This window comes from Sapajus apella, unplaced genomic scaffold, assembly GCF_009761245.1.
Source record: "Sapajus apella isolate SASKATOON/1434 unplaced genomic scaffold, GSC_monkey_1.0 scaffold18, whole genome shotgun sequence".
NCBI lineage: Eukaryota > Metazoa > Chordata > Mammalia > Primates > Cebidae > Sapajus > Sapajus apella.
In genome coordinates this window covers 27,020,523-27,035,457 of record NW_022436958.1, presented here as the reverse complement: position 1 = coordinate 27,035,457, position 14,935 = coordinate 27,020,523, and the positions used below count along the sequence as shown (strand labels likewise).

Genomic DNA, 14,935 nt, shown 5'->3' with positions numbered 1-14,935 from the left:
CTGTGGCTTGTGCCTGTAGTCCCAGCTACTCAGGAGGCTGAGGTGGGAGGATCGCTTGAGCCCAGGAGTTCTGGGATGTAGTGCGCTGTGCTGATCGGGTGTGCACACTAAGTTAGGCAACAATATGGTGCCCTCCCGGGAGCAGGGGACCACCAGGTTGCCTAAGGAGGGGTGAACTGGCCCAAGTCGGAAATGGAGCAGGTCAAAAATCCCCTGCTGATCAGTAGTGGGATTGCGCCTGTGAATAGCCACTGCACTCCAGCCTGGGCAACATAATGAGACCCCATTTCTAAAAATAAATAAATAAATAATAAATAAATAACAACAACAACAACTTTTCTTATTCTCACTATACATTCTTGGCCTATAGACAAATGGATAGAAGACCCTCAGAACACCTTCTGAAATAGACTTTGATGAAGATTCTGCTTCTCTCTGTTAATTCTCAACTCTGACCATTGGAGCTAAGTGGTGTTTTAGGTCTCCAGGGATTAACATCATTTAAAAGACCATTTCCAATAATCCCATAAAGTATGGAGTTCTCAGTGCAGGCAATCTCAAGATATGGTCCCTAAACTACCAGCTTCAGTGTCAGCTGAGGACTTGTTAGGAATATAAATTCTGGTGTCTCTACCTCAAACTTGTTGAATCAGTGAGACCCAGAAATCCATGTTCTAAAAGCCATCTGCATGACGCTGATACACACTAAAGTTTAATATCCACTGCTCCAGTGCGTAATTATTAAGTAGAAACAGGTAGCCCTAAGGCAGGTGTAGAGGAAGGCTCATGCTATGTATCTTTGATCTGATTGCCAGGTCATACCTTGCAGGATCTGGCCTTCTCAAACTAGGATCGCTTATAAATTGGCTTTGGTCTGGGAACAAGGTAAGAATAAGTGAATCTCCACTACCATAAATCAAGTTAATATTCAGCCCACAAGACCTCCTAGGATTTTTCTCCTTTTATAGACCAAGAAGCTCCTTGGTTGACTGTCCTTTTATTTTGTTTTAAAGACCTCATGATCAAATAGCTGATGCCAAAGATCCCTGAAGGTCAAACTTCCTGATTACTGCTCCATCTTTGTGGCTTATTATGGTAATTGTGCCCACTTGATCTATAATGAGTAAGCACCCCTACTTGACCTCTGAGTCTCTGGAATCCTATTATTCCCATTGTCATCAAGAAATCCAATTCCATTGTACCATGCTCTACCATCACCTCTGGAGAACAGCCACCATAGAACATTACTTCAGTTTTTAAGGATAATAGTACCCCTCCTAAATGGATTCATTTAAAATACTCTTGGCAAAGGGCATGTCCTCCTTGCCCTTTTGGGTAATATAAGTAAAGACTGGCTGACCAGTAGTGCATAATAAATCCATTCCAGCATTCCCATTTTCCTGAGACTTGATTTTTCTATATTGTGCCAGGGAAGTTACATTATTCAAATTCATTGAATGTACACCACCATTGATGGAGTCCACGTTTTAAATAACCAAATTAATAGATTTAACACAACCCCTAGGTGCTCAAGGCAATACATTTGAGCCAAAATCCTGAGTGAAAAAATTCTTATCGATAAATTCAACCTAATCTAGCCTTATATGTTTTCTTCTTTGGTCAAACACTGATATAATTTACTTCCCTGTGTGCCCTCCAGATTCCTGCCAATAGAAATCAATGAGGTTCTACAAGTCTTTCATGGTATAGGATATTTCTTTCTCCCAGCCTTTTACTCCTCTTTTAGATTATATTGGAGTCTAATACTCATTATTAGGGGTGGTAGAAATTAACCCTAGGAAAGGACAAGCACCAGGCTAAGAGGCAACTACCTAGACCCAGCCATTAAAAGGTTGGTTCCTTCAGATTCTGGGGGAGAGACTGTCTCTGCTGGAAGGGCAAGGGCAAGGGATATACCCATTTGAAGTTTTCAACCTCATTTTCATCTACCCAAATGTACCTCTTTCAACACATGAGAGTTTTCACCTTTCTACCAGTTCCTTTACCTTGGTGTAAAAGACCTAGTGGGTTTAATTGGCTGTCAAATTTTCAGCTCTTATATTTCAGCCATGGGATTGATTCTCAGTCATATCTTCCCAACATCAGAAGATGAAAGACTCCTTCAATGCTGTCAGTGACTTGATTTTTCTATGTATCATTACAGTTTGATATTCAATTTTTTCCTTATACATTCTTTAGGGCCACTAAAATAAGCCAGCCGATGCCACCATCTTTACAAGCACCATTGTTGTCACAGTGATAAGTACCATAGGTACTGGATTGCTCAATACCTTGCCCCCTTCACTGGTGATAATTTGGGTAAACATAATGCCACTGGATGCCATCCATTGCCCATGCCCCATCCCCTCCACTTCCCTAGCAAGAGGGTTATCAATTCACTTTTCAGACATGTGGAACATAATCCCAGAATCTCATTTGAGAGTCAGTTCCTGGGGCCACTTCCAACAGCAATCACTGTATTATTCTTATTAGACTATAGGGAGGGAACCAGGGAAACACTGTTTTATTTTCTGTCTCAGCAGCGAACAGATGGCATACTAAAATTAGGATAATAAAGGAGTGTTTAATCAAGAGATTTTTACAAAGGGTGAGCAGTGGGTAGGGAAATCATAAGAGATAATGAAATAATACTCCAGAATAAGAAATAGCAGGGGATCTGCTACCACTCCTAGGCCTGACAGGGTAAGGAGAGGGGTGTACACAGCAAGTAGGGAAAGCCGGACAGAAAGAGCCACTTGGCAGGAACTATGACATTTGGTTGAGGGAACTGGATAGCCCATGAAAATACCACAGGGAGGAATAAATACATCAACTTCTTCCTTCCTTTCCACCGCAAGAACTTCCCTTTGGCAGAAACGAATAAAAATCCAGAGGGCAAGAGAATCCATAGTTGACTCCTGTGAATAGATAAAGGGAACTAGAGAAGAAACAAAAGCTATCCAGCACAATATTGATTACTACTAACTCAGTATCTCTAGCTCCAATGTCTCTCATGAGAGTCAGACTTTTATATGCAACTGCCTGTTCAACATTTCCCTCGGATGTTCACTTAAACGCCTCAAATTTAGCATATTTGAAAGGGAAATCTTGGTTTCGCCCTCCTCCTCACCTGCACCTCTTCCTCTTTTATCTTCTCCATCTTAATAAATGGCACCACAATGACCCCAGATGCTCAGTCCAAAAATGTAAGAATTATTCTTGATTTTTCTTTTCCTCACGCCCAATCCATCATCAAGTCATGTCACTTTTGAGTCTAAAATATGCCCTAAATCAGACCATTTCCAATTACTCAAACACTTCTACTCATTCCAAGAGTCATTATCACTCACGTAGACTATTCTAGTCAACCTCTCAACTTGACTCCATGTTCTACTCTTGGCCTCTTGTACTCTATCAACCACCAAGGAACCAAGAAATACTCCTAAAAATTTAAGTCATATCATTATTACTATTCTGCACAAAACCATCCCATTAAACTTAATAGCAAAATCCAAACACCTTATCATGCCCTAAAATGCCCTGTATGGGCATTCTATATAACTGCTTGGGCATTTTATATAACTGTCCAGACTTATTTCCTAATGATCTGTTACCCCAACTGGCTGCCTTATTGTTTTTAGAAAACACTCTACATTTTTTTTTTTTTGAGACAGAGTCTCCCTCTGTCCCCCAGTCTGGAGTGCAGTGGTGCGATCTCAGCTCACTGCAACCTCCGCTTTCCAGGTTCAAGCAATTCTCCTGCCTCAGCCTCCCAAGTAGCTGGGATTATGGGTGTGTGCCACTATGCCTGGCTAATTTTTGTATTTTTAGTACAAGCAGGGTTTTATCATGTTGGCCAGGCTGGTCTTGAACTCCTGACCTCAGGTGATCCACCTGCCTTAGCTTCCTAAAGGGCTGGGATTATAGGAATGAGCCACTGTACCTGGCCCACAGTAAATTTATTACTGTACTATAATCTTGTTTTTTTTCTTATTCCTGCTACTTAGATTGTTTATACCCCAGATCTTCAACTGATTCTTTTATATCCTTCAATTCTATCATGTCATGTCATATCATCAAAGTTTCTCTGACCACCAGATCTGAAGTAGCACATTCCTGCCATTTTTTATCATCTTGCTTTTTCTTTACTATCTAAAATTATATTACTTATTACTGTGTTTATTTTCTATTTCCCTTACTAGAATATTAACTTCCATAAAGATAAGGATTGTGTTATCTTGTTCATTTCTCCATCTCTAGTGACCATACGAGTATCCAACACATAATAGGTGCTTGATAAATATCAAACATATTATAACTCTATAAATAACATACAAAAAGTCCAGTCTCATAAAAAGAGGACTTAGTGCAAGGATAAGGAAATGATCATGATAAGCCTAGGTAGCTTGTGGTGTGGAGTCCCAGAGTTCAGGCCACAATAGTCAAATGTATTAGATCTGATTTCACTTTATTGCAGAACATGTTATGAGGCTTTAAAGTGTATTTTGAATATGTAAACAAATTAATGCATGTGTAAATACAGTATTCATTTAACACTTTCACATAGCTATTCCAAAATACTGGTGCTCAGTATATCTACATATAAATTCATCATATCCCTTCATCCAAAAGCATGTTGTTTCTCTTCAATGTAGTTCTTATCTTGGCAACGATACGAGAATCACTCTGTCATCAAGATTAGAAATCTTGCAGTTTTAAGTTCTACAGAGTCAAGTAAATTCAATGTTAAAAATATGACTCAAACCTCTTTCTTCTTTTACATTTTCTATGATACTTCCTTAGCTGAGGACCTCTTGCATAGTTTATTAATAGTCCTTAACTGCAATGAACTGAGAATTTGTGTCCTCCGAAATTCAGATGTAGAAATTCTATTCCCAATGTGATGGCATTTGTATATGAGACCAGTGGGAGGTAATTAGGTCAGAATACTGGAGCTTCCGTGAGTGAAATTAATGCCATTATAAGAAGAGGCCAAAGAGCTAGCTTGATCTTTCTTTTTGCCAGGAGAGATTACAAAGAGAAGTTGGCAGTCTCCAAACTGTGAGCTCTCACCAGAACCTCATCCTGATCTTGGACTTCTAAACTTCGTGGACTTTTAACCTATGAGAAATAAATTTCTGTTGTTTATAAACCACCCAGTCTATGGTACTTTGTTATAGTAGTGTATTAGGGTTCTCTAGAGGGACAGAACTAATAGAATAGATTGTATACATAAGGGGGAGTTTATTAAGGAGTATTGAGTCATATGATTACTAGGTGAAGTCCTACAATAATGCCACCTGCAAACTGAGGAGCAAGGAAGCCAATCCGAGTACCAGAAACCTCAAAAGTATGGAAGCCTTCTGTCTGTGGTCAAAGGTCTAAGAGTCCAAAAGCTGAAGAACTTGGAGTCTGAAGTTCAAGGACAGAAAGCATCCAGCACAGGAGAAAGACCTTTACAAAAGACTCAGCCAGTCTAGCCTTTCCATGTTCCTCTGCCTGCTTTTATCCTAGCTGCATTGGCAGCTGATTAGATGGTGCCCACTCAGATTGGGGGTGGATCTGCATCTCCCAGTTCACTGACTCAAATGTTAATCTTCTTTGGTGACACCCTCACAGACACACCGAGCAACAATACTTTGCATCCTTCAATCCAATCACATTGATACTCAATATTAACCATCACAAATAACCTGACTGGCAAAGCGATTAATCTAACCTATTGATTGTTTACTGAATTTCATAAGTCTTTTTGGAGTATTTCCTAAAGCCTTAGTCAGTCAACATTATGTGTTTCTAACCTTAATCATCCAGATCTCTGCTTCTTGCATCTTCATATCTCATGCCTCAAGCTCACTAAGCACATTCTTGTCACCATGTTGCTTGTACTATGCTTCTATCTTGGAATTCTCTGCTTTTTTTTCTTTCCAATTTAATTTTTTATACATCCTTTAAAGATAAACTTAAGTCGTATTTTCTTTACACAGTATTTCTTAATTGCTCTAGTCAGACTTAATTGCTTTTTTTTAATTTCAATGCACCTTTTTTTTTTTTTTTCTTTTTTAGACAGAGTCTCACTCTGTCACCCAGGCTGGAGTGCAGTGTCGTGATCTCGGCTCACTGCAACCTCCGTTTCCTGGGTTCAAATGATTCTCTTGCCTCAGTCTCCTGAGTGGCTGGGATTACAGGCACATACCACCATGTCTGGTGAATATTTTTGTACTTTTAGTAGAGACGGTGTTTTGTCATGTTGGCTATGTTGGTCTCAAACTCCTGACTTCAGATGATTCGCCTGCCTCTGCCTCCCAAAATGCTGGGATTACAGGCATAAGCCACCATGCCTAGCCAAAATGCATATTTTTTATGCTTCTCTTCTGCCTTGAATTATATGTATCAATATGCCTGTCTTTGTTACTATTTTGAAGTTATTTTGAAACCCGGGACTATGTCTTTTTTACCTCTTGATTTTCCTAGAAATCTTAACATAAATTAGGCAATAAATGCAATAGGTATTCAGCATATATTTGTCTAAATGAAATAACAAGTAAAGGTTAACAATTTTTCTTTATGCTTTTAAAGATATCAACTTGATTTCTGTTGACAAATTTAGAGTATTTTTGGAACTTTTCCAGTGGGCCCTCTTCCAAAAGCTCAAACAATGACCTCACACCTTCAAAGCAGATATTCTAACCTTTTAGAATACTTTCAAAACTACTCATTGAAGATCTACACAACCTCCTCCACTGTGCTGCCATTGATCTTACTTCTTCAAAGACAAAGTTACTGGATTTACTCCTCTGATTCTTCATGGCAATTGAGAATCATTCTAATTCATAGGTATATAAATGTGCCAATTTTATTGAAAGTTGTCAGAAATGGTAACAATCCAATCCTAAGAAATCAGGAAGTATTATATGATGAGTGGCAGATCACGTCTTTTATGTTTGAGAATCTCAGCAAGTTACAGATTTTTCGAAAACCAACAAAACTCCATGTACAGGTCCCCAAATAGTAGATATTAATATAAAAAAGAATTTATAGTTTATATGAGTTGAATGGAAATTTTGAAGTGGCAGAGACAGATTAAGAGAATCATTTGTCAATCTAATTTAACAGTCAAATCTTAAGCCTCTGCATTACTATTAAGCTAGATTTCTGATAAATCCGTAAGGGGACAAATGCCAAATAAAAGGATATATTTTTGTTAAATGTAAAATCCATAAGAAAACCTCTCTATTAATAATGTGGCATTGCTTTTTATGGGATAATTAGTGCCTGTAACTACATATATAGTGTTAAGCTGTTTGGTGTAAATTGATAGCAGAGTTTAACATGATATCTTCAGCTATATTCATCCTGATAATACTAACATAGAATTCTTGTATTTCTTGGTTGAAAATGAAGATTGTTGTACAAGGGTTGTAATTCCTTCCCCGTTGAGTTTCATGATGTAACCATGTTGGAGAAGTAAAATCTAATCATAGATTATCTATTTTATATCCAGAAAAAGATAAATATTGGGAATATATACATATATTTTAAGTTTCGACCATCTCAGTTACTGGAGATTCTGTTCTACTTTTAAGAATACATTAACAAATGAATTTTTAATCCCCTTCTAGAGTGCTCAGAGGGGTTGTTGCCAATGTGGTTGAAGACATTCTCCTTCATAGTAGATATCAATATTCTGGGCTTCCAACATTTTGAGAGTCCGAGGCTGGAGGATTGATTGAGCCCAGGAGTTTGAGACCAGCCTGGGAAATATAGGGAGACCCTGTCTCTACAAAAAAGGTAAAATAAATCTTGGCAGGCTGTGACGGTGCATTATTTGAGATGCCAGCTCCCTAGGAGGCTGAGGTGTGAGGATCACTTGAGCCCAGAAGGTAGAGGCTGCAATGACCCATGATCACACCACTGTACTGCAGCCTGGGTGACAGAACAAGACCCTGTCTAAGAAAAAAATATCCACTACAACTATGGTATAGTTAGTAAAACCAAGTACAGTGACATTAGCTGACAGAACTTTAAGTGGCTGATAAATGCAATGGATGTTCTTGATTCCCATCAGTAAAAAAGCCATATTTCCTAGATGTCATAAGCAAGTAGCTATGAAATAGGAATTTTCCTTTAAATCAGTCCACCTAGATGACTGTGATCTCATAGAGATATTGTAACTAAATCATCATTCTGCTCTTTGTTTCAACACTTTTTAGCATTTTTCAAAGTCAATTTAATGCTTGTGAGTAGATACTGAGCAGAGTTAGGAAATAATAATTTATGCTAAAGTTACCAGCAGCACAATATTATTAAATAATTCAGTTTCAATATTGTAAAACTTCTCCAGTTCACTGAAACTGTTGGTATTTTGCAAGGGTTACGATTTACAGCATAATATTGATTAGGTCAGCAAAGCTACTCTGATATGACTTATGGGTGTGGAAACACCAACACCCTACAACAGAATTTTTTAAAAACCCATAATAGTAACAGGTTATTAAGAATCAAAGAGCCCATTTATAGGTGAAACAGTTGGCAGCTAAAGAGGTAAAGAAGAAAGAGAACAAAAGAAGACTTGAAAATAATGCAGAAGGCTGGGTGCCATGACTCACACATGTAATCCCAGCCCTTTGGGAGGCCGAGGCAGGCATCACTTGAGGTCAGGAGTTGAAGACCAGCCTGGTCAACATGGTGAAACCCTGTCTCTACTAAAAATACAAAAATTAGCTGGGTGTGGTAATGCCCATAATCCCAGCTACTTGGGAGGCTAAGGCAGGAGAATTACTTGAACCCGGGAGGCGGAGGTTACAGTGAGCCGAGATCACTCCACTGCACTCCAGCCTGGGTAACAGACCGAGACTCCATCTCAAAAAAAAAAAAAAAAAAAAAGCCGAAGAAGAAAAAGGAAATTCTGTAAGAATGTACTGATACATAGCTTTTGACAATTTGAAAAATATTAACAAAACAGGTGCCATGTAAAAGAAACTGCACAATGCAGATAGATTGGAAGAGATTTAGAATATTAGAACAGTATTTCAGCTCTAGTCTCGCCAGGGAAGAGCTGGAAAGGCAAGTCTAACAACTTCTGGAATGCCAGGAATCGAAAAGAGCAGAGAGTAAAAGGACAAAATTTATTATCAGTTTTCTGAGAAGAGTGAAGACAGGGTTAATACTGAGTTTTTTTCCCAGGTAAGGGGCACCAGGCTAGTAACCCTGATTTTACTACCAAATAGATCTAGCGTAGGAGGGATACAACAGGCTTCAACCCCAGAGACCTACTCTACGAGTGGCATGATAGCTCTTTAGAGTTAAGGGAATAGTTGATGGGATGCAAATTGTGGTGGCGTCTTGTGTGATATAAAAACTATACTGGGGCCACCAAATGGGATTTAAACTGGGCCGGTTGCTGCTTAGAGTTGTTACTTTAATTTTTTAAAAAATTTGAGGTACACTTTAGAAATATTCCCTTTGAAATATAAGGAAAAATATATAAAAATATGTAAAATAATGAAAATATTTAAAATACATAAAATGTGTATATGTATTTCCAGCCTATATGTTATATTTACAAAATTGTTCTTAACTGTTGAAGAGCTGTGCCCAAGTCATCTAAAATAGGACCCTTTTCTTTTCCAATCCAAAAATTTTATTAATAATTGTGCGTATTCAGGTACTCTGAATTTGGCTCTTGCAACTTTCTTTTATGTTAATAAGTCCGTTTAACTATGGCTGATTTTATTGCTTTTACATGTTTGTTTACATTTATAGCAAGTAAATTATAGCTTGCTTTCTTTTGCTCAAGTCTGTCATCATACGGTGATGCTAGGCTTGCCAATTCCAAGCATTGTCTTACCATTTTATATCTCTGTAAGGAATTTCAGGATTTCAATGGATGCAATAGTGGCAACAACAACAAAAAAATGATAACAAAAACTGAGAAAGATGATTTTCCATAACAAATAGCCTTTAAAAAAGCATGATATAAAATTTAAGTTAATAATACCTGGCAAAAAAATACAGGAACAATAATCATTTCACTTGTTTTCAGAACACAAAATCATTTAATATCTTATGCTCTTAGTTATGAATAATTATTTGGTAAAATGCTACTTTAAGAAGATAGCTTGAATCACTTGGGAGCTTGTTAGACATGCAGAAACAGGTGGGTGTGGTAGCTTATGCCTATATTACCAGCACTTTGGGAGGCTGAGGCCGAGGAGGGTGGATTGCTTGAGCTCACAAGTTCAAGATCAGCCTGGGCAATATGGTGAACCCCACCCTCCAACCCCCATCATTACTAAAAAAAATAAAATAATAAAAAAAATAACTGGACTTGTTGGCACGAGCCTGTAATCCCAGCTACTTGGGAGGCTGAGATGGGAAGATGGCTTCAGCCAGGGAGGTGGAGGTTGCAATGGACCAGGTTTGCACAACTGCGCTCTAGCACGGGCAATACAGCCAGACCCTGTCTCAAAAAAAAAAAAAAAAAAAAGGAAAAATGCAGAATCACAGGCCACACCCTAGACTTATTGAATCAGAATTTACTTGGCAAGATTCCCAGGGATTCGGGTGCACATTAGAGAACTTAGCACACCTTAGTTTTCCTCAGGAGGAAACCTAGGCCTTGACTTGAGGCAGACTTGGTTGCTAGATACTCTCATTCAGAGTGACCTTGAGAAAGATACTCTACCTCCATGAGCCTCAAACTTCTCATCTGTAAAATGGGCATTGTAATAATTATATCCAAGCCTTATTTTGGGAGTGTTCAATAAACGGTTCTTTCATTCTTTAAAAAATAAATAAATACAGCCTCAATGGGAGTCATGCTGTTATTCTTCTTTCTATAGTTAAAATGTATGTGTAATGATTGTGTACTAGCAGTTCAAGAGCAAATAAGTATTTGGTTAACGGCCACATTACTTAAATTTGTAACTTTAAGGTAAACATTGAACAAGGAAAGAGATTTGTAACTGAAATGTAAAGTCATTTGACCCTGGAGAGTCAACGACAATCTCATTCACAGCATAATTCATAATGAGATAGTTATCATGGAATTATCAATAGCCTGCTATATCACTTTATGTTTATGATCCACAATGCTTTCCATAGCACCATGAATAGATTGTTGTTGAGTAAATGATATTTTGATGGTGAAAATAATCATGTGCCAGGTTTGGTTTTGTTTATGCTTATTTCTTATATGACAGAAATGGGCCTTACATTAGATGTTTCCCATTCCAGGAACACTCATCCCGGATATTTATATGACTGACTCTTTTGCATCATTCAAGTTTTAGCTCAAAATGTGCCTTCATTGACTACTGGCACTCCAGACCACTGACTAAGTGGTCTCCCAGTTACAATTTTATTTTCAGCTGAGCACCTATGGGTTAGTTTACGAGAACTGTGTCTCAGTCTGCTCCTGCTGCTATAACAAAATACCTTAGACTGGATAATCTATAAATAATAGAAATTTATTTCTCACAGTTCTAGAGGCTAGAAAGTCCAAAGGCATCAAGTCAATACAAGATTCGGGGCTGGTGAAGGCTTGCTTGGTCTTTGCTTCTAGATGATGCCTTGTTGTCTTTACCTCATATGGCAGAAGAGTGGAAGGTCAAAAGGGACTCTCCAAGCCCTCTTAGAGTAAGGACACTCATTCCATTCATGAAGGCTCCACATTCACCTTCTAGATGCCCCACCTCTTAATACTATTGCATTAAAGAGTAAGTTTCAGCATGAATTTTGGAGGAACGTACATCTTCAAACAGCAGAAGGCTGCCATAACGAAATACAACAGACTGTGTACCTTAAGCAACAGACATTTATTTTCTCACAGCTCTGGATGCACAAAGTCCAAGATCAAGTTGCTGAATTTGGTTCCCTCCAAGACCTTCCCCCTGGACTTGCAGATGGGTCACCCTTTTGCTGCCTCTTCACATGGACATTCCTGAGTGAACATATCTCACCTGTGTCACTCTGGGTGTTCTAATCTCCCTTTCTTATAAAGACACCAGTCAGATTGGATTAGAACCACCGTAATTGCCTCATTTTAACTTAATCATCTCTTTAAATGTTATATCTCCAGATGCAGTCACATTCTAAGTTACTGGGGGTTAGGGCTGCACATGTAAAATTTAAGAGTACACAATTAAACTTTTACAGCACCTAAAATATATATAAAATTATAATGTTTATATGTATTTACTTGTTTATTATCCATTTTCTCTCATTAGAATATTTGCTTCATGGCATACCTCAACTGTATTGCTCATTTATGTCCCCAGGACTTAGATCAGAGCCTAGCACATGGCACCCACTCAGCATATATTTGTTGAATGAATAAACAGATAAATGAATATTAAAAGCATTTAATTATCAAATCTCTGATACCTATAACAATTATTATAATTTCAATAATTTGAGAGTCAAGAGTCAGAAGAAGAAAGCGTTTAGTTAAAAAAAAATCTTATGGGTGTTCAGTAGATGTTATTTCCCACATAAATCTATAAGATTTTTGTTTTTCAAGTTTCAGTTACTTATTAATCAGTATAATTACCAATATATTACATCAACATGATTTCATGCATTTAGAGAAGAAATATTTCCTGGTTCAGTGGAAAACTGTGCAGATGGTTTCTGGAAGATCTTCATTTTAAAGTAGCTTTACCTTTCATTTAGTAATCTGGACATTCTTTCTTCAGTTTGCTGTAATCTACATTCACTGAGTAGAACTTGTATTCATCATTGGGACCCAGTTTGTTCCAGGGCTCTGGGTTATACTTTTAGTCCCAACGAACATCTGGATTGAGCAATGCCAGACACAAGAGATACAGGGCTGCTCCACCACCTCCAGCTCCAATAAATTCAAAGAGGAGGATCAAGCTTGGATGCTTCTTGGCCTGACGTAAGATCTGGAGGAGGATGTTTGCAGCAGAGGCCTCCGATTGGGAAGAAGAAAGTCAGCCTAGCCACTGGGCCCTGGGCTAAGTACTCCAAGATTTTTAATTTACAATGAAAAGATATCTTATCTTATGGGATATACCTCAGGTTCAGAAAGCAATGAGAATTTACTCCCTACCTTCTAGACAGGTGGTGTAGCAAAGCTTTTTAGCTGTACAAAGGAAATGAGTAGCTTTGGGAAGGTTAGATAAGAAATATATAAAATTTTATCTTTCTCTATTAATGGATGACCATTTCTGTGAGCTAGGCAGACTTACTCATGACTATGATAGAGGCGACAATTTTCTCATCCGATGTCTACTTTTCATTCTTCTATATTAACAGGATCCAATGTTTTAGGTAAGGACCTTGCTTACCCACTTAAATGGTTACAATTCTGAGACTCACTTGCAGTGGAATTTACAGCCATTTGATTTAGTTTTGGCCCATGAGCTATAAGGGAAGGTGTTCAATGATACATCAGGAGAGTCTCCTTAAAAACTAAAGGAGAAAGTGAGCTGTGTTTTTTTCCCTTTCTTTTTTCACCCTTTTGCCTGGATCATGGTGGATGTGAAAGCTAGGTTCTAATAACCAGCCCGGACCATGAGAATAAAGACCACGTTGCAGGGGTGGTGAAGAATTGCCCCGGAAGAAAGAAACTTGCATCCTTTATGATTTCATGGAGCTTCTGTGGCTGTACTGGACTTTCTTTATCTTGAATTAATAAATGTGAGAGAGAAATGAATTTGCTTAAATTACTCTTATTTAGGGATATTCTGTTATCTCAACTAATACAATGATCAGTAGCCTTTTAATTTTTATTAAAAGATTATATAATCTCTTACTGAGTAGTGTGTGTGGTCGTTGCAATTTCTGGCTTACCTGAAGGAGTTTTTTCTTAAACACAGAAGTTTAATGACTGTACCAGTGCAGCATAGACTTTTCTAGCAGTTCAAGATGTACAGCACTAGACACAACTGCTTTAGTTTAGTATAAAGCAGAATTTTTATTTGTCCTTGAGGGTCCATTTATGCATTCCCATAGCATCATGAATTAATCCTTATGGTTGTACTTATCACAATATCTTATTATTGGTTATTCACTTTTCTGCCTGCCTCACCACGCTCCTTGGAGACAGTAACCTTGTTCACTGTTTTATCTCTAACAGTTTGTACAAATCTTGGGCAACTAGTAAATGCTCATTTAATGAGTAAGTGGATTGGCTAATATCTTACCAACTTCTCTATTTTCCTCTGATATCTACTCCAGGAGACACCAAGGCATTTTCAAGGCAGGTTTCATAATTCAAGTACACTAACTGAGGTGGACCTTGCTTGTGATTCTTCAGTGATATTTAAACCATTTACAGATTCTGTAGTGTGTTAGCAGTGGTTCTCGAAGTATGATCCTATACCAATATCAGCAACATTGTAGGTCTAAAGGGATTGCCTAAGAGGCTAGGTATAACGATGATGATGAACAATGTTACACAGTCATGGGGAGGCAATATGGCATACTATGTAAGAAAGCAAGATTTGAAAGAAGAAGACCTAAGGTCCAAGTTCCAGTTTTACTACTTACAATCTGGGGGAACTAATAATTCTACTTTATAGAAGTGTTGTTGAGATTTAATGATTTAAGAATTAAATCATAAATATATACATTATATTTTTTAAATGTCAAGTTCTTAAGATGGTGTTCAGCACATAAAAAAATGCTCAATAATGATTAGCCATATTGAGTATAGTTCCATATTAGGAGTTTGGTATAGAACTCAGCATCATGTTTATTTCATCTTGCTGTCTGGTATAGGTTGCAGGCTTTCTTGATTTGCATTTTTACTAACCCTTGTCAACAAGGCATTACATAATATGCTAGTTTAAGTGGGAAAATTTGGCAATATCCTAGATTTCTGATTTTTTGATGAAAATCAATAACTCATTGTATGATTTCCTTTGTGACATTTATCTACATTGACCTTGTAGGGCAGTATGTATGT

At 37.8% G+C, this 14,935-nt stretch overlaps 1 pseudogene; it reads right to left on the bottom strand.

Annotated features, from left to right (window-relative positions):
• Positions 1-12,346: 12,346 nt before the first annotated feature.
• Positions 12,347-12,947, bottom strand: LOC116557159 (annotated as a pseudogene).
• Between the last annotated feature and the right edge of the window lie 1,988 nt (positions 12,948-14,935).